Source organism: Pelmatolapia mariae, unplaced genomic scaffold (genome assembly GCF_036321145.2).
Source record: "Pelmatolapia mariae isolate MD_Pm_ZW unplaced genomic scaffold, Pm_UMD_F_2 NODE_ptg000428l+_length_33007_cov_1, whole genome shotgun sequence".
Lineage (NCBI taxonomy): Eukaryota > Metazoa > Chordata > Actinopteri > Cichliformes > Cichlidae > Pelmatolapia > Pelmatolapia mariae.
Window position 1 is genome coordinate 1 of NW_027052114.1, and position 26618 is coordinate 26618.

A 26618-nucleotide genomic window follows, 5' to 3' on the forward strand; every position below is an offset into this window, starting at 1 on the left:
CCCTAATTATCACCAATGTGTGTGTGTGTGTGTGTGTGTGTGTGTGTGTGTGTGTGTGTGTGTGTGTGTGTGTGTGAACCGACACACCTTTCTGACGGGTTGGAAACTACCTCAGGGTAATGCTCAGGTAGTGCAGCTTGTTTGTGAATGCCAGGAGCTAATGGGGTATTTCTGCACTACTTATTATTGCTCTGCCTCAGAACATTTAATCCAAGCCTATTTAACCCTACTTATTTTAATTTACACTTGTTTGATCTGCATAGATCATAACCAGCATTTTCCATCTCTAATCATGCATCGGTCCTTAGGCAGAAGCACAGGCCGCCGCAATAGTTTCTAATTAGCCACAAATGTTCCCCAATTGAAAACCACTGAGCTGTGAACTGAGTAGATCATTGCTCCACACAACGCTCGTCCGCTTTGTTCATTGCTCCCTTCCTGCTCAGTGTCAAAGCAACGGACTGCAAAGTTTTGTCTCTTCCCATCATCATCCCCCTCCTCCTCCTCCTCACCTCCCATACTTCTCTACAGGGAGTACTGCAGGCTTCAAGCAGCAACATGCACTGACACTCACAGTGGCCTCCACTTTTAATTTACCCAATTTGAAACCAGAGAAATATGCAGTGGGGTGGAACACCCATATCAGTGTCAAGTAGCGAATGGCCACTGCGCTGTCAAGTGCCAGGATGTGTATTTAGGCCCTCTCAATTCTCTCGCTCGCTGTCACTGTTTTGTTTAAACACACAGTCTGAAGTTTTCCATGATCCAATCACTTATCCGACGCTTGCTGCGAATTTGCCAGGAAAGTTATGAGTGGGACGGGCCACGTACTGTTAAGCTACGCTGGATACAGTAATCGCTGCTTTAATGAGAGGAAGTTCTTATGTTACCGAAGCACACTGCGAGGTAGGACGCATTAAAAGCTGAATATGATACGTGAAATCCCGTCTCCTCTCTCCCTCGTGTAGGGCATGGTGGGAAATCACTTCATATAAGTCGGCATTAACCACTGCGCTTTCTTACTTTCTTACTTCTGGAGATGAACTCTCGTGAGTGCGCTCCATGCCTGTCCAAACATATTTCCAAAGTAAACTCGGCCCGTTGGCTATTAATTTAAGATCAGGAGATACGCTATAACATGCAGGCCTGCAGCTCTGGAGATCACCGTCAGCAGCCAAGTATTCTCTCAGGAGGAAAAGGGCTGGCTCCGTCTGACAGTGAGGCATGCTTCTCCACCTAGGTTTCTATACCTCATTTAACCAGGTAAGCTTATAAAAATACATTTGTACTTCTAATGGTCTGAGGAAAGGGTTGCAGTCAAGGTACATCCACTATTTTCCAGAACAACAACTGTATTGTATTGCAGTCTGCAGAACATGTAGTCACCTTGAGTGAATGAGGAACTCAGGTAATCAGTCACAGCAACCTGCATTTAAACTCGGCTAATTAACCTGATGAATGCAGAGAGAAAGAAATAAAGAATCTGTGCTTTGTTCGATATATGTCTTGCTTCGGCACTTTAGTGCAACGAAACACAGTTTTCTTCCTAGCCAATCACCTCTTTTAGAGTGGACTCACATTGGTAGTGAAGATGGGTTTCGAAAATGAAGCGCTCTTTAGGGTTTTGAGTTTTTACAGTAGAGTCTGATGAGAACTGCATGATGAAACAACCACTAATAACATCACTGTTTCTAACTGTAAGTACTGAACAATGGCAGTTTTGCAGGAAAATGCTAGAATTATATACTCTATCAGTTTGTAGTGCAGAAAAACAAACAAAAATAAAACAGAGGAATTTTTTTTGTCTGTCTGAGGTAGTGCTGAGCTTCTGCTCAGGTTTTGGCATTGCTGTTCAAAACAGAGTTAGTAAGAAAGGCTCACACTTTCAGCTTCAAACTTCACCTTTAAAAGAAACAGAACACTTATTAGGCACAAATAATTGTGCTCTACTGTTAAATTAACACTGACTTTATTAACATTACTGACCAGCAGGACTGATAATGTTTGCTAAATCATTTTGTTATTAGTCATAGCTGCTTGCCACTATCTTAATGGTAACAGCTGCTTAATTTTGGTATCAGGTAATTGCTAATAGTTAAATGGCTGACACTGACAAATGTACAGCAAGATTAAAACTTACAACTGTTTAAAGTCCAGTGGTGTTCAAACAGGAGCTTCACTGAGCTTCAGTGCTACTACTGCTTGTGGCAAATTGTTTGGTATATTAATCTGCAGAATGGTCACAGAATTTGAGTTTTTGACAAGGATGGTTGTATTGATTATGTCAAATTCACACAAAACTGAATAGTACTTTTTGCTGTCTTGATTTGGGTAGAAGTAAATATTTTTAATACTTAAGTAAATACTTGGTACTTAAGCACAATAGTTTTACATAGGTCATGACCCTCCAGAGAGGGGAGAATATATTAAAACAAAACTAAAAAAAAGAAAGAAGAAAAACTAAAGTTTGCTACAAAAATCTTTTGACATTTTCAAATCTTATTCTGTTTTTTGTAAACCGTTGGATAGCTTTACCTCAATTATTTAAAAATCTAATTAATAATTAATTTATATCTACAACATTTTTGCACACTTGCACTTTATGTGGTCCTGTGCCAGTTGTCTGTTATATGTAGCACCATGATCTCGGAGGAACGCCGTCTCATTTCAGTGTGTACTGTACAACTGCACATGGTTGAAACGATAATAAAGCCACTTGACTTGACATGACAAGAGGTCCCAGATTGCCACTTAATTTCTAACACTGTGTTCAATCTGTGCTGTCGCTGTAATGTTGCTGCATACCATATGACACGACCTACACCATAGCCTGACATTCACCCTCCCAAGCATGTAAAATTCAGCTGCATGACCACAACAAGTGTGATTGGCCTACTTGGTAGTAATATGCCATGTAGACCAAGTATATTGATCTTGGTATACTGAGCGTAAGGATAATGGCTCCGTGATTCAAGATATAACTGGCTGTGATTGTATCTTGCTTGTCTCCAGTGCTAATGCAGAAACCAGTAATCCCAAGTGCTTAGAGTCAATGTATAATCTCATTTGGTTCTGAAGTCTTCATTCTATCCTCCATTTTTAGCTCCAACATAAATGTATAAATGCAAAAAAGGTTGTTATCTATATTGGTATCTTTACTACTTTATGTCAAATCATAGTAAGTAAAGTAAAGTATAGTAACTACAGCTGTCTCACACAATTAGTGAAGTACAAAGTACACCGTTCCCTTACAGTTAAAATATAGTAGCAGTAAAAAAAAGAGGGGACAGTACAACTAAGTCGTGACTGAGTTTAAGTGTAGTACTCGTGTCAAGATATACCAAAAGCTTTGTGGTAGATTTTTGGCCTTGTATTGTTGGTAGATCTCCAGCATCTTTAGCAGGTTGCTCTGATGCCACTAAGCTAGAATTTCTTCAGGTCTCGTTCAGCTCAGCGTCCAGTTTCTCAAAGATCAGCAAAGGGCTTTCTTGAGGCCCGAGTGCAGCGAATAGCAGGAAACGGGCAGTGGGCTGTTTGAGCCAAGAGCACCTTGGGTTCCTTGGAGAGAGAAGCGGATTGTCTGTGTTCAGCAGACTGAAGAGTGTGGACCGGAACGCCACGCACAAAGGAACCGAGATGCCTGAGGTCACTACTGTGAAATAGCTTAACTTTCTGCCTTTATGCTACACCTGCATTTCTTTCATGAAGAAGAAAGACTGAAAATAGGAAAAATGTCATAAAGTGACCTTCTCTCATTTGTGCGCAGGTGCAGGCATGCTACTGTAAAACCCAAGTGAATGAGGAATGGGATAGACACTGAGCTTGAGGATCAGGTTGCCCCACCGGCTTACTTTCACCTCCTAATAGAGCCATTGCAATTTCACAAGGGAGAAGCAGTGTGGTCCTGAAACAAAGCCCCTGCTGTGTGTGTGTGTGTGTGTGTGTGTGTGTGTGTGTGTGTGTGTGTGTGTGTGTGTGTGTGTGTGTGTGTGTGTGGTGCGCGTGTGTGCGCGTGTGCGTGTGTGCAGACCCCCCAGAGTGGGCCTAAGCCATACAGGCAGTAATGGGCTACTCTAAGAGTTTATCTGGCTCTGATAGACATATTCACACTCTGCTCCCAGCCTTTAAATCTCTCGGATAAGTCTGCATGTGGAAAATGCTGTCATGCTCTAATGTGGCTGACAAAAGAGCACAAGTAGTTCAGCCTCTTTGAGCCTGTCCTGTGTGAAACTGTAATCTGCTGCTGCAAATCTGTAAGTAAGTCTGGGAAAACAGCTGATTGAGTGTGCAGCCTAATATATCCGAGCTCAATAAAATGTGACTGGTTGAAAACATCGGGGGATTGTCTGCAAATTAGATTCAGCTCAGTGCCAGAAAATTAAGACAAATGAGTCGTGTAGCAAACATAAGATTTGTTACTCTCTGGGAAATACAACCCAACCCCACAAATTCTCCTTCATCTTTTAGGTATGGGCATAAACAAAAAAAAAGAAAAAGCACACACACTCCAAACTGGCATTCTTCAAAAGTGTAGCCTCTCTGCATGTCTCTTCGAGCTGATTGTGATTGAGTGTTTGCTTGGCACCAATCTCAGCCCCAGAGACATGCTGTGCGGCCTGACCTCTGGAGCAGAGTTGCAGCCAAGCTCAGTCTGCTGCCATTATACGTCCTCGATCAACATGTCAAACGAGCACAATGCCATGTGGCCCCGCCTGAGGTGAAGTTTGACTTTGGGATTGAGTTAAGAGGGACTGACAGAAAAGACAATGATATCCAGTAGGTGGAGTGGCGCGCCTTTTTGTAACCAGGTTCTGTTGTAGTTAAATCGCCTGGATTTCTAAAAGGTGATGTCCATGGTGCAGACCACATTACATGCAAATATGAAGGATAAGTCATGAGGAAAGGCACGGCGTTTGGGGTAAATTTTACCTGTGACATAGAATTCAGTCTGGCCTGTCTGCATGTTGTCAGATAACTATGAGATTAGAGTACACGTTTGTTTCTTAATGTGCGCCTCTCATAGGGCGTGTTGTTGCTTTGCGCTGTTCACATTTCCTATTCGGCTGACAGATGGTCCCGTCCAGCTTCTCTCTGACAACAAACACACACTGAGAAGTTGCTGACAACCTGCTTCAGAAGGGGGGGGGCGCCCCGACTGGCCCTCGGAATGTGTGTGTATATGTGTGCGTGTGTGCGCACAATGCATTCTTATCCAGTCTGCACTTGGCCTAGAGTGTATGGGGACTCATCATTCAACTTAAGACTCAACACAAATAATCACAGGGTCCAGCCACATGTTGCAGCTCCTCTACGCGGGGGCTGACAGCTGCCAATCACTCTGCTGACCTGTAAACGTTCCATTGGTGGGCACAGTTATTAAATCAAACTGTATAAATATAGAATATCTAATGCTATTAATCTTTGCTTATTGACGTAACCCCCGTGCTAAATTTAGATCTGGCTCAAAAGACTGGCAATATCAGATTCCATAGGGAGTCTGTTTAAAAAGGTCTCTAGATGGTGTTTATTTTAAGGACCAGTGGTGGACATGTGGATGTCTTTGCATGCTTGGGTGGCCAGACCTCTTCTTCAGAAACACTTAACAACCTCGTAGTAACGTCAAGCCCACAATACATGACTACACATACAGAGCTTGTTAAAAAAAAAAGAAAAAAAATCTTAAACTGGCCATTATAAAGCTACAGTGTGTTTCCTTCAAGGTCTGATATGCCACACTGGCTGTGCCGTTTGCTTCTTTAATAATACTATGTCACATTTAACCAGTCAAACGCAGCTAACTGCATGTAACAGTTTATCCTTTGGTTTCCTTCTGCCACGTTTTGGTGGCTAACTCTGGGTTAACCTCAAATCGTGCCTGTGATCTCTCGGTTGTAGAAGAAGGCTAAATGGAGAATGGGAACTTTCATGCTGTTTGAGTGAAACCTCTCTGTTTGTCCAACAGTATCTGAATGCCAGCGTCTAAGGCCTCTTACCCTATAGATTGCAAAGGAGTGTGTTTATGTATGGTGGGACACGGGGCCTTTGCTGTCTTAGCAGTGGCCTTTTGCTCTGCCTGTACTTGGCCTGCTGAACGAAGCAGAACATATCAAACAAACACTCCAGCACAGAGTCTATAGGGAGATTGGGTTACTGTAGACATGCGAGGACGTGTCAACTGCATTGTGTTACTGAAAGCGCACACTTGTCTGACCTTCGGAGAATGGTGTCCAAGCATGCAATGAAATGTTGTGCCTTACCCTATTCCATAAACTATGTAGTATGAACATCATAGCTAACTGCCAGTCTACTGTTTCTGTGTTTGCTGGCTTCCACAGACTGCCACTAACGAGTGACTTCTAGATCCTTTGATCCACTCAGGAGGTATTAAGCCATCAGTGCTGTTTGACAGACGCTCAGTAGCACTTGTCTCTAATGAGTGGTGTTCTGTTACACAAGTGTCGGTGGAAAACCATCAGATAAGTCCACAGAGGAGTGGCACGAGGAATGTGTCAGTTGCCCATGCACGTGTGTGCGCGAATATGCGCACATGTAGCTGCAGCTGTTGGTAACCAATGCATTTCTGTTTCCATACAGAACTGAGATCCACTGGTACCGCTCATCACTTCGCCTACCTCATCAACACATCTGACTATCGGATCCTTCGTATGGATGAGGACCATGATCGAATGTATGTTGGGAGCAAGGACCACATCCTGTCCCTGGACCTCCATGACATCAACAAGAACCCACGTATTGTAAGACCTTTCCCATGCTTTCCTCCCTTTGGGCCTTAAAATGGGCTGTTACCCTGGGATAAAGCCAGCACCTTTACAGCAGTTTTACCCAAAGTGAAATGTTCTCCACTCTTGCCCCAGCAACAGACATTTGGTTTGTTCACATCAAGTTTTTGTTGGACTACTCTTCTTTTTTTTGTTTCTGGTGCGGTTCATTAAAACACTGTAACTGGGCTATGACAATCCCAACAGGACTTATATTAGCCTTGGTGGATATCCCTTTTAAAATTTTAATCCAAATATGCAATAAATGCCAGTGATGTATAACGTTTTGGGGTAGAGCTATAAAATGTCCCGCGTTCCTACTCTTGCAGATCCACTGGCCAGTGCCTGAACAAAGAAGAATGGAGTGCCTCGTGAGTGGGAAAGATGCCAATGTAAGTATGCGCGTTGAAAACGCACATACCAAAAGCAGGATTGCCCGAGTAAGGTTGTTTCCTTAAACTTGATAGCTTGAAAAAATAAAATATATCTTTTTTTTTAAATAAATTGCATTTAAAATATATAATTCCCTCATCTGTTCCCATCAGTTTTAATGTGATGAACCTGTTAAATGGAATTACCTGCGGAGTTGGACCTGGCCCAGTAAAATTCTGGTTCCCTCGTGTCTAGCCAATGAGACAGGAATGGAGCAGAGAAGCCCAGAATCCTTCTTTGTGCCAGCTTGGGTTCGGGAACCAAGCACTGCTGGCTGATAGTTTGATATATTGCCCAAATACAAATAGAAGCACATTATTACTGGCAGATTTTAAGTTTTAATAAGAATCAGTGAGCATTCAGTAAATCAGCAGGAGGTCTGGCAGTAAAGATTAACTATGAACTGCTATTTAATTTACTTCACTGTCTGTGTTTCCAGGAGGAGTGTGCAAACTTCATTCGTCTAATTGAGCCATGGAACCGGACTCACCTGTACGTCTGTGGGACAGGAGCTTACAATCCGGTCTGCACCTTTGTCAACCGTGGACGCAAACCTCAGGTTAGAATTACAAAGGAATGTAGAGGCCGAGAAGTTGATCTTAGCAGCATTAAAAGCTTCCTCCATCTACATCATGAATGATATGGTTTGCCTTACTCTCCATCCGCCCTACACTAAGCTCCCTTTATGATGATTTTGCTCCATCATTAAGCTTGCTTGTGGTACCCTGTGTCCCCATATGGCGAAGCAGCCAGCACACCAGCCTCACCAGCACACAGCTGTTGTCCCCAGTGTGCCGTTAGAGCTACTCTGTTTAGTCTCAATCTTTAATGGGACCTCTTGAATTTCGTAAACCTAGCCAGGCCGCTTACGCTGCCGTACTCCTCTTTAACACCTCACTTTTCTTTAAATATCACACTCCCTCCCTAATTGTGACCAGGGGACTTTTATAAAAGGCAATAAATAAAAAGTAAATTTCCCATTTGACTTCCCTTGTGATCACAGAGAACTCGCAACAGCGAGCACAGCTTGCTCGAGCCCCTTGCTGCATACAGCTTGTTACTAATGAAGGGCTTCCACCCAGTCACTCACCTATCCTTCCACCCCTTCATGCATCCATCCAGGCCACCCGCCAGCCTCTACCATGTGAGATGCTGGGTAATTGCAAGTGGGAGCTCCCATTATGGGGTGCAAGTGGAATGTTCCAGTTCTAGTGCATTAATGAGAGGGCTGTTATTTTCTCCGTCACACTGACAGGTCCAAATCATACACCCCTGAGCACCTTTCTCAGCTGGTCTGTGGAGTTAACCACAACTGTAAAAACAAGAGGGGGTAAACTCTGCATGGACGCATGTACACACACATATCCTGACACACATACTGTAGGAACACTTGTCATTCTTAATTCAGATGGATTTCTATCAATAGATTTTACCATCGCAAGAAACATTCCTAAGATGCGCTTAAAGACTCGTAGCTAAATGTTTTGCAATGCCAGCAGATTTTAGGGGTGTGTATGCGGCATACTGTGACAGCCTTTACTGACTAAACCACAGGATAGAGGACTGTTATTGTTGCCTTTTCCACCATCTGGTCCAATAAAGAAACCCGCATTCCCTGCACAGTCTCGCGTCCATATTTCTTTATCCTTTCCCTTCGCGCTTGCATTATATTGATCTCAGGAGTTCAGGGTTTAGGGAGTTTCTCATGTCTCATGTCTGGAGGTCAAAACAGGCTCAAGCAATCTGCAGCAAGGTCATGAAAGGCCTTGATCCATCCTCATCAGTAGTGTAACGCCGAGAATGTATTGCTTTTTCCTGTTTTAGACGTCCATGTATCTGCAGATGGCCCAAGCCAGAGGAAGGGCTAACCGCGCAGCTGAACCCAGCGCGGTGCACGAGACACTCGGACTTAAGGTGCGATGCGGGCCCTGTCTGCACGAACCGATCACCAGCAGCATGCTCCCTTTTTTTGTGTCTGTGCCCATTTTGTCGATACCATCTTTAACCTGGCCATCGTTTGTTCATCTCTGTAATATTTGCCATGCATTGTTTTTCAGTCCCTGCACGATCTCGACATTTTTAGTGTAATTTGAAAATGCATTTCATTTCACGTCGCTTCGTTTTCTCCATTTTTCATTCACATTTCCTTTGTGTAAGTCTTGTTGTCTGAGCGCCCTGTCTTATTAGCCTTTGTCCTTTTGGTGCTTTGCCTCTGTGTTAAATGCCACATTTTGCATGAGAGCTGGCTAATCAAGTGGAAATGGCTTATCAGGCTTGTAAAAAAAACAAAAGATACACGGCCCACGTTTAATTAAACAGGCTTTTGCTGCTGTTCAATGCATGACACGGTCATTTCTATTTAGCATTTAGCTGGAGCTGTAAAGAGCAGATTTCCGAATTATTCTTCTTCATCATATCAGACAATCGAGGGTGTCACACCCAGCAGTTCTTCACCCCGAAGAGCCCTCCGCCTTCTGTAGGAATGTTATTCAGGCTCTCCCACAGAGGCGACAGGACTAGTCAGCATCTGACCCACTCCCACAGCAGGCTCTGTTAGCTTAGAGCAAACACCAGCCATCTGTAGCCAACTAGCTATGGAGCTGAGGAAATAAAAGAGTCACATACTTCAACATGTCTTCTCTGTTTGAGCTCTCCAAGCACTTTAAAAAGCAGAGAGGGACTTTTGAAGGACAACAGGGCTTTATGTGAAGTGGGACACTTTGAAAGTGTTTCAACTGTTTTTTTTTTCAGGCTTTTTCATTCTTTTTCTACACGTGTTTCAACCTTTTCTCAAGGGTCATATTTTATGGCAGGGTTGTAAAAACACATTCAGGGCACAGTTTCCCTCCGGTACACATAAATGTTTGTGACCGTTTTTGGGTTTTTTCTCCAGAATGGCTTTGAGTAAGCTGCCAGCATCTACTTATCGGCGCAAGTGGTGATTTTAATCAAAGATGATGTAAAGGGTTGCATGCATGATCTAGTGAAGGGAGTTTGGCACAGTGCTCCTAAATAAGTGCTGACGGACACCGACAGAGATGTCTTCATCTCGTCCCGCTGGGAGTAAAAAAATAGGGATTGGATGTGCTCTGGTTTTTGCGGCGGAGCTACAGGACATGTCATCGCATGCCACTGTTTCATTTTCCCCACTATCATACGCAAATTCCTGCTAATCACCTTTCAGTGCTTGCGTGCTGGGATGCTATGAGCAGTGAGCATCAGTCATCCAGCCTCCATCGCAGACTTGTTTTCACTTTGCTGGATTGCAGGTGTCACGAGTCGACCTGCACACCCATAGGCACAGAGAAGCTGAGAGATATTTGGCATGCAGCTTTATTATGCCGAGAGAAGCAGCACCGCAGCACATTGTTTTTTACAGTGGAGTGGCATGGAGATGGATTAGAAATCCATCGCTTTTCCTGCATGTTTTTCTTTCTGTATGAACACACACTCATTATTTTGATACTTCATCCCCCATCAGGACCTATAGGTCCCGCAGGAGTCAGAGGCAGCGCATATGCTGCCTCATTTTCCCTACACAAGGGAATCACAGTGACAAGATGGAGAGTGTTGAATTTATTGCCATCTCTGTATGATTTTTTTCCATTCTAGGAAGAAATCTTCCATTTGGAGCCGGGCAAAGTAGAATCTGGGAAAGGAAAGTGCTCCTATGACCCGAAGCTCAACAGCGTGTCAGCTTTGATCAGTAAGTATCATCTGGGTTTGGTCACATGGGATTGCAGGCACAGGCACGTTCCAGCACAGTTCCTTCTAGCAACAGCAGTCTCATCCCATATGGATTCTTCATCTTTTCTCCCATTTCTCCTTATATGATCTTCTATGGGCTTATGTTTGGCATACTTTGTAAAGAGCTTTTTATTGTTAGCCAGTGATAACCACAAGGTCAGGTCAAGTGTCCTTGTCACTTTGCCTTTTTCCCACAGTTTAGCCGAATGGGCTGAATCACTAGGAATTTCTTAGGACTGCGATGGGCTCAGTAATATGTGACTATTAATATTTATATCCTCCACTGAGGAATTAGTGGCTTCAAATCTAAATACGTCTGACATGCAAAAATAAAAAAAATTAGTTATTGTATTACCATTTGAAAAACTAAAACTTTGACTTAATTTGGCAGTGTGCTGATATGTGGGATCAATGCCTCAAACAAAGTCAGTGAAGCAAAATATTAACAAAACGATTGTCTGCTCTCGCTTTTTTCACGTTTCAGCCGTCAGATGATTTTCAATTTTCAGTGAGATTAGGTTTGGATGAAATGTCTTATCATCTGTTGTTTCACTCATGAAGCCAGTGTCCTCTGTTCCACTGCCCAAGGTCATTTAGTCAGATCCAGGCCACACAGTTGCCACGAGTGAAAGGCGATCTTCTCTCTGTGGGTCGAGGCGGCGGGTGTAAATCACTGGCACTGCTTTCCCGCATTAGCGCAGTGCCAGATGACCAGTATGGAACCAGTACTGTCATCCAAGATGGATTTACCTCCCACATCCACCAGTTAGCGTCATGTAAGGGACACTGTTGTTAGTGTTGATAAGGATTAAGAACCCTGTACCACAACAATAGATTCACCATTGACCGCTGACTGCTCGATGTGCCACCGCATTAGGCATCCTATCATCCGTGGACATTTTAATGATATATCATCAATCTCCCTATAGTACTGCCAGGGACCATGACATTGAGTATAATGGTGGTACAACAGTGTTTCCTGTTCCTACTGTCTCCAATCTCCATCTCTGAGAGCCCTGAGAGGCACACCTGCTCTCCAGTGGGGCCCACACAACAGCTGGAAGACCAACACCTTTCCTCCCTGTGGCTTAACAAAGCTGTTTTTATACATTTGTCAGTTTGCACACACGGGAGTGCTCATATCTCATGTCTTAATGAAGTGCATTTGATGGCTGTTTCAGGAAGTTTAAGTGCCATTGTTGGTATTTTTTTGTGCACTGTAATGTTCCTGTATACTTACACTGTATTGATAGGAGCACAGAGTTAATACCCTGAAATAAGAGAAAATATGAATGAATTTAATGTTTTAAAAATAAGAAATTTTTATAGTGGATCTGACCACCATTGATACAGTTACATTTATGACAGTGTCGATTGTTGTTTGTGTTCAGCGGATCAGCAAAGTGATTGTTAATTTGCAGCTGAAAAAATCCCCAAGAAATGAACTACATACTCCTATTTTAGTAATGTTTGCTAAAAGCTGTAGAGCACATCAATTTTACAGAATTAAAAAGACTTTTGTAGTGGGCTGAGGTCTGAGTACCACACAAGTGGCCCAAAAGTATGTAAATGAGAAATTTGTTGAACGCTTGAGTAGCTTTATCTCCTTCGTGTCACAAGATAATTTTCTTTAATCCTTTAAGCAAGCACTTTGTACTGGTACAAGAATACAAGCTACTTATAGCTTGTGTTTTAAAGCAGTACAGCCCCAAAATGCTGACATATTATTAGGAGACAATAAGAACAGTGGAAGCTTACCTTGTTTATCAGCCATTTAAATGTCAGTTGCTTACGTCTCAAGTTGCAACCACGTCCTGACCACTCGCATGTGCAGATGATGACTTTGTTATGCTTAGCTTCTGTGTTGTGAAACTGAAGAGCGTCATGATTTTTCTAAATATACTTTTTGAAATAAAAGCTGGTGGTTCGTGCCAAGGGTGGTGCTGGAATAATGTCAGAGTCGAGGAATCTCACGAAACTCAAGTGTTTTCTCTCTTTCTCAGATGGAGAACTGTACGCTGGGGTCTATGTTGACTTTATGGGAACAGACTCTGCCATTTTCCGTACTTTGGGGACAAAGACTGCCATGCGAACAGATCAGTACAACTCCAGATGGCTGAACGGTAACAGTCCTATTTAGCCTATAAATGATACACAAGACTCTGATTGCGGCCTTTTGTGCACAGCTCCTTATCGTGCTATCCAAACAAGGTTATAAAATATAGCTAAAATGTAAAGATTGCTGTTTTCTGAAGATGTTTAGAAAGCCTCAGCAAGTGATAAACAGGAAAGGCTGAAAGTTTAGAAAAGATCTCAAACCAGATGTTTTCCCCAGATCACTGTCCACATAAACATCTCACCACTTCTTCTCCCCACAGACCCCACTTTTGTCCACATACACCTCATCCCGGATAGTGCCGAGAGAAATGATGACAAGCTGTATTTCTTCTTCCGAGAGAAGTCCTCTGAGATGGGCCAGACTCCTGTGACCCAGTCCCGTATCGGACGTATCTGCCTGGTGTGTATACACTGAGGAGCATTTTTTTCCACTGAGGTGTGATCCTGATGAAAAGAGAAACTGCAGCATGATTAATAAAAGTCTGGAGTCTCCCAGTGAGAAGCACCCACTGTCTTTAAATGTATATGGGCTAAGGACTTGTATTTACCTCTTGCTAACTTGCTGGACTCCACATGTGTCTTTAACCTTCATGCTAACAACGGATCCCTCTGTATGTCAGATTGCCCTCTGACCTCTGATCACAGGATCTCCCTCTGCACTGATATTGTCACTAGTAGTCCTAAAACACAGGATCACAAGGCCTGCACACTGTGTCATCTTACTGAGCTGGTTGTATTTACACATTAAACGTTCCTGTCTTACAAGTTTGCGTGCACGTGTGAGCATAACAGCAGGAATGTGAGAATGGTTAGGAGTACAAAATGTGCGCCTCAGTTGTTCACTGTTGTATTTATTTGGGGTCAGGTGCTGACCCGACAGACAAACACTCATCCCCCTCTCGGTGGGCTATGGAGACCCCGGCCTGTCACTCTTACTTCGCCACACATCTGGATGCTCTTTGCATTTCTTCGCACCACGCACTGTGCATACCACAAAAACTACACTTGGTTCATTTATGCTAGAGAGTATGAAAACATTTCAACTTCCCAAATGGGAAAGCATAAAGAGAGTGAAGGTTATGGCCACCCTTAAAAAATTACTATAAAAAAGACAATTTCTTACAAAGTGTGACAGATTCTCGAAATATCCTGGTATGGATTCTGGCTTCACTCCATCGCAGATGGGAGAGCCTAAATAGGAGGAAACTGTGTTTACCTAACCCCATCAGCCCCCCCCCAATAGCTTCCTGTCTTTGCAAACCAGAGACACGTATGTGTGGGTGGCTCCACCTGGGCTTTTTTTTTTTTAATTTTAAATCAGGAAGGGGTGGGGTGAGGGCTAATGAGGATGCAACTGATGGAGAAACTGTATTTTTGTGTCCACCCCACCTTTCCCAAAAAATAGAATGACGACGGAGGTCACTGCTGTCTGGTCAACAAGTGGAGCACCTTCCTGAAGGCCAGGCTCATCTGCTCTGTACCCGGGGCCGACGGCATGGAGACACACTTCGACGAGCTCAGTGAGTACAAAGGACTGTAAACCCGCATCATGCTGTGTTTCTTTCCACAGTTTTTTGTTGATGTGGAAATGAGCAGGTTACATGGTGGGGGTGGGGTGATGTTTTATAGACTTCCTTGTCAATCAGATGTGCTGCAAGCACCGCAATGCCTTCTCTGTGGGCGGTGGTGCTCACGGCATTTTTTTTTTTCAGTTTACATCCTACACATTTGGGGCTGCTAACTCACAGTTATTTTTATTAGCAATTAGTCTGCAGATTAGCATCTCCCTCAGCAGTGTAGCTGTGTGAAGTCTTTTGGCACTTTTCAAGTAATATGAGGGAAGTCATTAACTCATGATTGAAATAGTTAGTGCACCTGATTTATTAAATCAACTTGTAATTGTTGTAACTGCTCTAATTACACACTGTAAAATTTAAATGTGTGTGTTTAAATGTAGTTATTTTGACACAAAAATTCCACTTTTTCAACAAAAAAAAAGGAAAAAAGTTAGCTTTACTTACACATCCTCCCACAACTTTGGTTACACCCGACGTTTTGACAGAAGCCATGCCTCTTCTTTGTGCAGTTAATCATTTTGACAGTGGGTATTGAATGGCAAAGGAAAAAAATGGCGTGACTGGATTTATTTGAGACATGCTCATTTTCATTTTCTGTCATGTACAATCGCAACTGAAATAGTGAGTAGACAATAGTTCTCTGCAGGGTTTGGTTCTATTGCAGCACCTGCCAAGAGTGCAAACACACCCACACACATCAGTCTTTGAACCATATGGTAGGCCCATTCACCGTATTGTAGTAGGACTGACACTCATAACCCCACCACTGTAGTTGTCATTTACTTTCGAGATTTTTTTAAAAACAAAAGTAAGTGTGTGTGTCTGTGTGCATGTGTGTGTGTGTGAGTGAGGAGGCGGCGGGCTGATGGTGGACGAATGGGGTCACCGAGCAGGAATGTCTGTGACTGTGAGACTATTAGACTGTCTGAGGGAAACTCGTCCTCTGTCTGTCACCACTGGTTGGAAATGGAGACAAAGACTGATAGGGGGCTTTTCTGTGTGCCGCTGTTGCTTTTGAACTAATTTTAAGAAAGAACAGTGCTATGCCATGATAGTGTTTTTTTCTCTTCGTTGCAGTCCTTGCTTTTATCTTCACCTGACTGCAGTAAAAAAAAAACCACTTATTTGTTTTTACTGTTGACATTTATTTTATACCTCTGAACGATTTGGAAAGTGACACTTGAAAACCCGGTGGCCTTTTTGTGTTGTGCAGCCTCTTCCCCACAAATCACAAGTGGGAATGAGCTGCCTTTGCAGTTACAAACAAGGCTTCTGTCTCTACCTAGTTCAGTCGGTGTTGACACAGACACTGTGCATTGTAGAGCGGTTCTGTGAGAGAGCCGGGGAGCTGTCAGTGTTTGGCGCCGATGATGAATCTTTTGGATATTGCTTGAATAAGGCTGTAAATGTGTAATGGAACAGGCTGGTGAATGAACAAGGACGGGCATGCCAGAGTAGCCCAGAGAGAAGGAACGGCTACACAAAGCAAGCATCCCTGCCAAGGACTCCTAGAGGAGACAATAAATGGGACACAATTTTTTCATGCAAATGGCATCACATTTACTGTCTAGTTTGAATGTTTGAAAAGCTCTTTAGCTGGAGAGTTAGTCTTTGCAGACAAAAGTGGCAATTTTAGGATGTTAAGAGGGCCTTTAACTACTGAGCACAATGGGGATCATTGGGAAATACAACAAAATGTTCTCTTCCTAAAAGTTAGATGAGAACATTTGTGCAACTCTCATGGCGGCCCAATGAATATGACATCCACTTCTATAACAGGCGTCTTCTATAATGGTGAAAAATAAATAATAAAAAAAACAACAGGGAAAGTAACTAGCCTGCCCAAATATCCACTTACTAGAACCAATAAATACTAAACCCATCCATTTTCTTCAGTTTTCATGGGTCATGTAGACCGTGGACACCTCTCATCTGTTGCAGGGCTAACACAGAGGGACACCTATTCACGCTCACATTCACACCTACAGCCAACAGTTAACCTTTGGGCTGTGCGAGGAAGCTGGAGTACCAGGAGATAACTCCTGCAGGCACAGGGAGAACATGTAGTTTCCATTCAGAAAGGCCCAGCACCTTTTATTGTAGAGCTCGGAACATAAATCCAAAAATCTCAAGTAAATGAATAAGACTGTTACTATGAATAAAATAAAAATGTTCAAACTCTGCCGCACAGATCTTTTAGTTAGATGACTCTGCAGATCCAGTTGCAGTTATATAATAAACTCAGATGAAAGACTCCTACAAACATCTGCAAGAAAGAAGAAAAAACCCCACAGTTCATTCAGTCCCTGTTAACATTTTGTCAGATCCAGATTTTATTTATGACTGCTGGACTGTATTATTAATGTCTTCCAGACAGGTTTGTGACTACAACATAAACATCTAAACAATGTCTTTTTTGTGCAGTGTGTTGTTTATTTACCTATGTTGAGGCTACCTCTTGTGTGACATGAAATCTTATTGGGCCAAAAGTCTTTTTCCAAAGTTTACACAATCATCCACTATCATGTTGAATAAAAGCAGTACTGCAACTGCGCATCTGAAAATGGTTTCAAGCCGGGACACGTTCTCAGTTCAGCTAGATATCTATGAGTGAGGAGACTCTTAACCCTGCCATTCTCTAAGAGTCTTTAAAATATGAATGTATAACTTATTATTACCCTGCGTAAGTACTGTTCCATTTACTGAGAAGTTTTTTCAAACATCCAGAGCAGCTGTTGTCTTTGATGTAGAACGTTTGGCAAATCAAACTGAGACCTGGGAGTTTTTGCAGTTAGAACATGTAACATTTTCTTTGCTCTGTCTTTAAGTTTGTACCTAAAGACCCACAATGATCTAAAATAGTGTTAACCATTATAAAGATCTATGTTTTATACAGGCAATGCTTTAAAACGCATTTCTTATCAATAGGTAGGGAAGAAGAAAAGCCAGAGAGCAAGAGGAAACGAGTGAAGGAGTGAGATATGCTAGAGAAGAATAGTATTTGTTCACTCAAACAGAAAACCTTTTCTTTTCTTTTGTTTCTTTTTTAAATAAAATTGGATGCGTGATGGCTGAGATATTATTGCCAAATGAAAATAAAAAGAGCTGGTTGTGGTATGTGGATCCTTTCCTAGTTGTTATTAACATGCTACATTCCCTGGAGCAAACTCATCCCTGTCCTGTCAGACTAGCTTTTATTGGAAATCACGTAGCTTTTCTCCCCTGAAGCCTTGATCTGTTTTTAGCGACTGTATAACTCTACTGTATGTTGGCCTCGGTGCTGTCTTGTCTACATGTGCACACACTTGCATCTCGTTGCATGAAAGTAAAACAGCACCAGCTGGGTGTCACGACAAGGATCATCTGCTGTGTGACACCCGTGACGGCCCATCGTGCTGTGAGCGCGCTAAAGCCGTGACCGTTCCCTGCTCTGCCTCTGGCAGCTGTGGAAGATGGCGTGGCGATGCGGGTGTGTGGATGGGTGTGAAACTGGTAGCCACTCAAAAAGAAGGGCAAAGTGCCCGCTATCTTTGAGCTGTATCCTTTTCCTCCTGAGATGAGTTCACAGCTGCACGCAGTCCCCAGAGGAAGAGTGTACAGCCTCGCTAATGTGGACAAGCCCAAAAACCCTGCAGTTCAAATTCAAAGATAGCTTATCTCAGCCATGTATCATTCTATCTACATAACAGTCTGACAGCTAATTTCTCATGCTGGTCTATATGGAACCGAGAGTGCATAAATCTTGACTGGTATAGCTTCTTCTATAGTTCACCCTATCTTCTCCCACGTTGCAAGCTCTAACAGCCACATTTGAAGATTCTCTCCCTCCCTTTTACTCCTGGTCATTTTCGGCTAGGTTGGGAGTGCATTCTCTTTTTCAAACTGAAGGCCATTTCCTATTGTAGACTGAATATGCCTCCTGGGACTGTTATTTAGGCCAGGTACTAAAGAGCAGAGAGACTCATCACTAATCATGCATTTACTTCCTATTTGTTGCTGTCAGAGGCCTGGAGGTGAGCATCTATGATTTAAATACCTCTAAAACTGGCCTGAACGCATACTGTATGATTCAGTTCTCCTTTGGGAGAGAAGAGATATTTCCTTTCTCTAAAATTGGAAGACATGAGCTATGGATGCTGGAAAAGGATAGAAAACCGTGTATAAATTTTACTGGGAAATCTCTCGGGGTTTAGCAATCCTCCAGTCTAGACTGTAGATATCCAGACTGTTTGCTTTCACAGCTTGACTTTAAATGCCTGTTTGGGGCTTGGATTGCTTCATATGGGATGATTAGGTGATAGGTTATAATATTGTGGTTGCTAAAGTTCTTTGAAGCTGTAAAAAGCTCTCGCAGTTTTGTAAATACTACAGTAGATTCATTTTGTGTGTGATATTTTATTTGATTATGTAAAGGCTGGATGTGTAAATGCATGCAATATAAGGCACCGGCACAGATTTTCCAGGTTTATGCAATAAAAAAATAACACATCAAGTGCACTACTAACATGGATTTTATAGATGTCTTAATATCAACTATTATAGCCATGCTTAAGCTGCTCAAATTCACACAAACACCTAAAAATGCAGTTGTGTATTTTTTTAACACAACCTGGTTGGTTTCAAATCCTGTAGCATGTACTGTTTGCTTGAAAGTTCATCTTTTTTGGGCATCGGTCCTTCCGGGGAGGCGTCGCCCCCCCACTAGCTGAGAGTGATTGGACTCACTGAAACAACTGTAAATATTAGTAAAGAAGAGTGCTTGCGCTTTGCACTGACCTGACTTCTCTCTTTTTCCATCACAGGAGATGTTTACATACAACCAACACAGGATATAAAAAATCCTGTCATATATGGAGTCTTCTCTGTCTCTGGGTTAGTGCACCACACCAGATCCTGAGCAGGCTCTGTTCCTGCTTCTTTTTTAAGTTACCCTTTTTTTTTGTCTTTGGCTCACTTTGTGTTTCCTCCACAGCTCTGTGTTCAAAGGCTCGGCAGTTTGTGTGTACTCTATGGCTGACATCCGGATGGTCTTCAATGGCCCCTTTGCCCACAAGGAGGGACCTAATTACCAGTGGGTGGCCTACACCGGGAAGATACCCTACCCTCGACCCGGCACGGTGAGCTTCACCTCTCACTGACCCTGCACATAAATCCCATGGCAAGCTGGCATAACAGGGCCTTCTATCTAACTTAAGAAACCGCTCGAGTTAGATGCAAGCATCAGCATAAGCAAACTTAAAATATTACTGCAGGACAGGCTCTTCACCAGGCATTTTTTACTTATTCACATCAGTTTTTTCGGCTTGTGGTACTCATGCAGAGAATGTTAATGTTTCCCTTCCAGTGCCCCGGAGGTACATTCACCCCCAACATGAAGTCCACTAAGGACTATCCAGATGAAGTGATTAACTTTATGAGGAATCACCCTGCCATGCACAACGCAGTGTACCCAGTGCACAAGCGCCCCCTGGTGGTTCGGACCAACGTGGACTATGAGTTCACCACCATTACAGTGGACCAGGTGACAGCTGCAGACGGCAACTATGAAGTGCTCTTTTTAGGAACTGGTGAGTGCTTTCTAAAAGTGCAATAACTTTATGTGTTAGAAATGATCCGTGGAGCCAGCTCTCCATTTGTGGGTCATTTGTAACGAATGTGTATAAATGAAGTCAGTCTGAACCGCGACCCCTTTGAGTAGAGTTGGGGAATGGTGACTGACAGTGTCAGTGGGACACTGAATAATGGAGAACAGAATGCCCAGCCCCCTGGAAATAAATCTCATGTAAGTGGAGGGCTTGGCTCCCCTGCAATCATTTATCATTAGGAGAAAAGCATTCTTCCCCTTTTGTGCTTGAGTGGAACTTTAACCAATCAAAGGGTTTTTTACCTCGCTGTCTTCTCATGAAGTAAACAACAGGAGATTTGTACCTGGAGGGCGGGGGTGGATCAGCAGCAGGGTGAGGGGGGTGGGGGGATAAAGCGGAGAAACAGAAAAGTAGGGAGGAAGGAGGGGTACAGTGAGCATACCCATCACCTTAATCTTGCCCACTGGTGTCAGAGAGATTTGTCTGTGAGCCTTTAATAAGGCCCCTGTGTGACAGCCGCCACAGCTCAGTATGCTGCCTTTACATGTCGTGTGCGACGCCTCCTAACCGGTTTCTTTGTGCGTCTGTGCATTATGAGGAAGAGACTAATGGGCCTGCGTGTGACGGCAGCCACTTTGGAGGAATGTGTGTCTTTTCAGCTGCTGTCAGAGGCAGCCTTTCAGTCCTGCACCGGGGCTAGAGCAGAAGTCATAATAAATCTCAGGTATCCCCTCTCACAGGAACTCTTTGTAGAACATCTCACGGCATCCAAATGAATAGGTCAAGGCAAGAATGACGGGAAAGGTTTGTCATGGCGGCAGCAGTCAGTATTCCAGGGAGAACAGAGCTTCGTGTCACTGAGGGAACCAAAGAGAGCCGTGTGACAGAAACACAGAGTACAGTGCAGCCTGTTGATATGAGGATTATCTCCTGTTAAAGGTTGCTGAGAAAATAAAATGGAAATCCAGAGGGCCGTTGACAAGCGGCGGGGGTGTGAGGATGTCGGTGTGTAACTGACGTGTGTGTGTGTTGTGTCACAGACAAGGGAACGGTACAGAAAGTCATTGTGCTTGCCTAGAGATGACCTTCAGACAGAGGAGCTGGTCCTGGAGGAAGTCGAGGTGTTCAAGGTCAGCTTTGATTGCTCTCTCTCTCTCTGTCACCCTCCTTTTTATTTCTGTTTTGCTATGTGTGTCTGTTGTGCTTAAATTGACTGTAACACACTGTGCTCCCCATTCTCATTTTCTACATCAAGGTCCCCACTCCTATAACATACAATGAAGATCTCGTCCAAAAGGGTAAGCCTGCCTGCACTAACTGATTTTCCTAACCTTTGCTCACACAGGAGAAAAAGAACCGCCCTCCAAAGAAAGTAATGATGTGATTCGAAAAAGGTCACAAGCTACATGCCTACAGCTGTATTCCCGTTATTTTTTCCACCCCTCCTCATAATCATAGAAAATTCTGGGAGACAATGAAGAAAGAAAAGATGGAAAAGACATTAAAAGCTCCGTATTTTCTTTCAAAATGATTCAGATACTTGGCCTCTTCTGCACGTTAATGACACGAGTCTGCAGACGGAGTTAGGATTACACAAAGCCTGCCAGACTGATGAATGTCAACAGCTGATCATAAAATTATGATGGCAACCCTGATAGAGATGAGCTCAGTGTTGCCCCCGATGATCCAGGGACTGCTGCTGTTTTAGTGCGGGATGGATGCTCATCACATCCAGCTGGGTTTAGGTCTTTATGTGAAAGAAAATAAACGCTGTCAAATTCACACAAATTATTCTGTTGCTTTAATGTTGGAATTTCAGCAGCATTTACATGAAGTGGTAGTTTTCTAAATATAGAGCACTTTTTAAAAAACATACCTAGTGTGTGTGATTTGCAGTATTGGCTGCTGCTTGCTCACTTCAGTTGTCCTATAAAAGTCTAAATACCTCTCTTGCCCTCTTTCTTTCAACAGCAACAGCTGTATGTGTCATCTGCAGTAGGGCTGACCCAGTTGGCTCTGCATCGCTGTGACATGTACGGCGAGGCCTGCGCTGACTGCTGTCTGGCCAGAGATCCTTACTGCGCCTGGGATGGCAAGTCCTGCTCCCGTTACTCCGCCTCACAGAAAAGGTAAGCACCAACAGCGCTGTTAGCATGAGCTACGCTAACTTCATAACTAACTGACTGACCTAACGTGTGTGTTGAATGACGCTCTGTTGAGATTGCCTGGATGGCTGAATGGCTGTTTCAGTGGCATTCCTAATCAGTTGTGTTCATGTCCCGGTCTTTGTGGCTGATGACACTAATAAATCATCTTCTTTTAACAAGTAAAAACACATAACACAGATGTTAAAGTAACATGACGATGGTTTGTGGTAATTTCAATGTGCATTGAGTACGTTACTGTCAAACAGCTTTGAATGGCTTGCAGTTGCTTTATGATGTTTTTCTCTCCTTATTTGGCAATACTGGTCTGACCCATTTAGACGTAGCCGGAGGCAGGATGTCAAGTACGGGAACCCCATCCGCCAGTGCAGAGGCTTCAATTCCAAGGGTAAGACATGTGTTCCTGTGCCTCCTGGGTTGCTGTTACCTTATTAATAAATTTAGACAGTTGACATTTTGGCTCAGTTTTGCTGCTAACTGTATAACTGTATCCCGGCACCTGTTAAAGTAATTACAAAAGCAGGATTTTTTTTCCTAAATTTGCCACAACTGAGATTTTGGTTCTTCGGAGCTCATGGTAATGAGTGTTTTGGTTGCCAGGGAAATCTCTCTCTGTGCCCTGCAGCCAGTAAGAACACTTTGGAGATGGTGCAGTATGGGGTGGAGGGGAGCAGTACCTTCCTGGAGTGTCAGGCCCGCTCTCCACACGCTCTCATCAAATTGGCACGTGCAGAGGGATAACAGTGACCGCAGGAAAGAGGTGAGCGGCCTAACAGTGTGTTTCTCAAAGTTTCTGGTTATACAAGCAGATTATATTACAGGGTAGCTCACTCAAATACATAATTATCCATTTTTAATGTCACATAGACTTCCTGAAGCACTGAATTTGCTTGGATTTCCCTTCATTGGTAACACATGAGCATTTCCACAGATTTCCTTTTGGACATGCTCACCACAATGTTTAATTTCTTCACTGTGTTGTTGTGGATAAGAGGAGAGATTTATGTGCAGTGTGACACATTTGAAAAATAACTCTAGTGTAATTTCCTCTTGATTATCTGTTAACGTGATTAAGTGTTTTGGGCTGTGATTGAACGATGCCTGATTTCTTGCACAGGCCTCCAGCTGTCCTGAGGCACGGAGGGAAGGACACATAAAGGGGAGCTGTGAAAAAATGCTCTCTGTTGTGATATATAACCCTCAGGATCTAGTTAAAGTTTTATTGTGAAGCTATGTAATGTTGCTGCCTCTCTTTTATTGACTATTCTGTTGGATGGTGTCTGTTCCCAAAAACAGAGCAGTCTTTGGTGCTGGTGAGCAAAAAAAAAAAGAAAAGAAAAAAAGCTCCCCTAATCCAATCAGATTTCTATATGTAGATATACATATAGATGTAGTTACAGTTCATTCACAGTTTTTGCTGGCTTTTTTTTTCTTTTTACCTCATGACCAGGATTAATGGTGAAGACACCTGATATAAAAATACAAACAGTGAAGCTCAGATCAAATGCTGGAACAAATAAATAGGATCAGCTTCACACATTCAGCCTGAAGTGCAAAAGGGAGAAATGCAATTAATAACGCAATTAAATCAATAAGATATCATGTCTGTTGTACATGATAGACTCAGCATATCATAATGGATCGTTTCCACCTGTTACATTTTAAAGGATAAGACCTGTTTCTATAAATATTTGATAAAAGCCTATATTTAGTTATGCTGAGAGTATCAAATACTCAATTTTATACTTATTAGTCCCAGGAAGATGAGTTTGCTGTTGTTATGTGACACTATAACATGCTTTCAAATTTAAGCGTCTTCATTTCTGCTGATTATCTTAAAACCTAAAACTAGCACACTAATAGCACTACCTCCAGCAGTCGCAGAGGTTTGGAGCAATAGATGGAGATCAAATTGTTCGATATAGTGATATGAACATACCTACTGTCTCCCATTGGTTTGTTGACTGCTGTTTTGAAGCCTTTCTAATTTTGGCCTCTATGATTATTGTTATCAGCTAAGGCTAGCAGGCTTTATTAGAAAACTTAGTGTATTGATTTTGCAAACAGGCAAACATAAAACAAGAGTTTTGCCCAACAAAGCCAGCGCATAGACTTATTTTTTAATTGTAAGAAAATTTGTTTCAAAGGACACCAACACCACAAATACACTCAAAAGATCTGGTTTAGTAACTTGAAGTAACCGAGGTGAAGCCTGGCAGACAGTTAACAGCCTAGTCTGCACCTGTAACTGAAAAAGACCCAGATGATGCAAAACTTTAAATTTTCAAAGAATTTTAATTTCATTTAATTAATTTTTTTTTTAAAGCTAAGGTCTAAAGGTGACTCACTTTTGTAGACAACCTCAAGTGGCCACTAGAGGAACTACACTTTTTGGCACTTGGCCATGTCGCTACTCCTACAAATTAGACAATTAGACATGTAAGTAACACCAGGGAACAAAAATTAAGCTACAGTTATTAATGAAACCAAAGAATGATGACTACAAATGACACAATCTAGATGATTTTGGTTACATCTACTTAAACATGCTACATAAACAAAACCTCATTAAGATATATGTAGTACTATTTTTGTGAACCAAGTAAATACACATGTATCTTTGCACAGGTCATCGCACTACTTTTGCTAATAGACTGTTATCCTTCCTTTGCAGATGCGCTCAGACGGTCGGATTTTGAAGACAGAACAAGGTCTGCTCGTGCGATCTCTGCAGCCCTCTGACTCTGGCTTGTACCAATGCACGGCCACAGAAAAGAATTTCAAACACACGCTGATCAAGCTGCAGTTGGTGGTGTTGTCAAGCCGGGCTGTCAACAATGCACTGGTGGAGGGCGGTGCAGGTTTGATGGCATCTTCTTTCCACTCCGGCAGCACGCAGTGGACCCCCAGCGCAGGCCAGTATAAGGACCTGCTGACCATCCTGAGCCAGCCAGAGATGAGCCTGATTAATCAGTACTGCCAGGACTACTGGCAGTTTGGAGACCCGCTGCTGGGCCCCCTTAAGGCCAAAGACCTGAAAGAGCTCAAGGAGCAGAAGAAGCCCCGCAACCGCCGACATCACAGGGACGGGGAGGGAGGAAAGGGAGCAGCAGGGAGTAGAGACATGAGGAGCCCGACTTTGTGTCTGAAGCACCCCCCTCAAACCCACCCCCAAACACAACCCTCCCCCACCCCATGAAAACTGGGAGCGACTCAATGAAAGTAGCAGCGTGAAAAAAAAATCCACAAACCGGAAAAAAAAGCTGAGAAACTGAGAAAAAAGAGGCTTACGAGTAAACCCCACTACACCCAATACATCCATTCAAACAGTAAGATATATGATACACAGTATTTATTGTAGGTTGTATATAGTATCATTCTGTGGATTTCTTTGTACTTACAGAAAAAAAACATGCTCTTTGTGTATAGGTACCTTTGGGGCAAATATTGTTATTATTGATATTGTTAATTTTATTGTTGCTGTTACTGTCATTACAAAACTCATCTGCCAGCATCGTATGACTTTGGCAACTCTTTGAAACGTGTTATGAGGCTCTTAAGCTGTTAGGGTAGAGCTACAGGCAGCTCTGAGTAAACGGGGAATTGAGCTACCTGACGGGAGGTGACGGGATCTCTGTTGTTTTTTTGTTTTTTTTTTCGCTTGCTTTGACTCAGTACTGGGAGTTTTGTATCTGCGGACACTGCAGGAACACCTGTGATGCACGCTCCCTGTGGCTGCACGCAGACAGAGACTTCATATTGCAAGGGGACCACTGACTTATGGTCCTGGTCATTGTGGAGAAACAGTATTTTCTCCATAGGAACCCAGACTTACAGAAGACTACTCGAATATTATCAAAGTTGTAATTGGGTCATTTTACATGAATCTTGTGCTTGCCCTTTGTTTTTGATTTTTTTTGTTTTTTTCTTCTATTTTCTTCTTGCTTGGAGGACGGATTGTAAAATATCTGCAGCACCACTGCTACACGCCAGCACAGACACTGATCATGCTGAAAATGATTTCCATTTGTTTAGCAGTGATAACAATCTTACTGTACGCTACTCTCAGTAACCTGCAGTTTCTTCTGGCTATGAATCCAAGTTTTTTTTTTTTTTTTAAGTAAACAAGGCAAAAATCAGATCAGTTATGTTGCAAGTCTATTAATAAAAAATACTTTTTCTTCCCGATGCAAACCTCATTTGAACCGAGACCGA

The 26618-nt window shown here is 42.9% G+C and overlaps 1 pseudogene; it reads left to right on the top strand.

Moving 5' to 3' along the window:
• Positions 1-6573: 6573 nt before the first annotated feature.
• On the top strand, positions 6574-26547 carry LOC134623137 (semaphorin-3F-like; annotated as a pseudogene).
• The last annotated feature ends 71 nt before the right edge of the window (positions 26548-26618 follow it).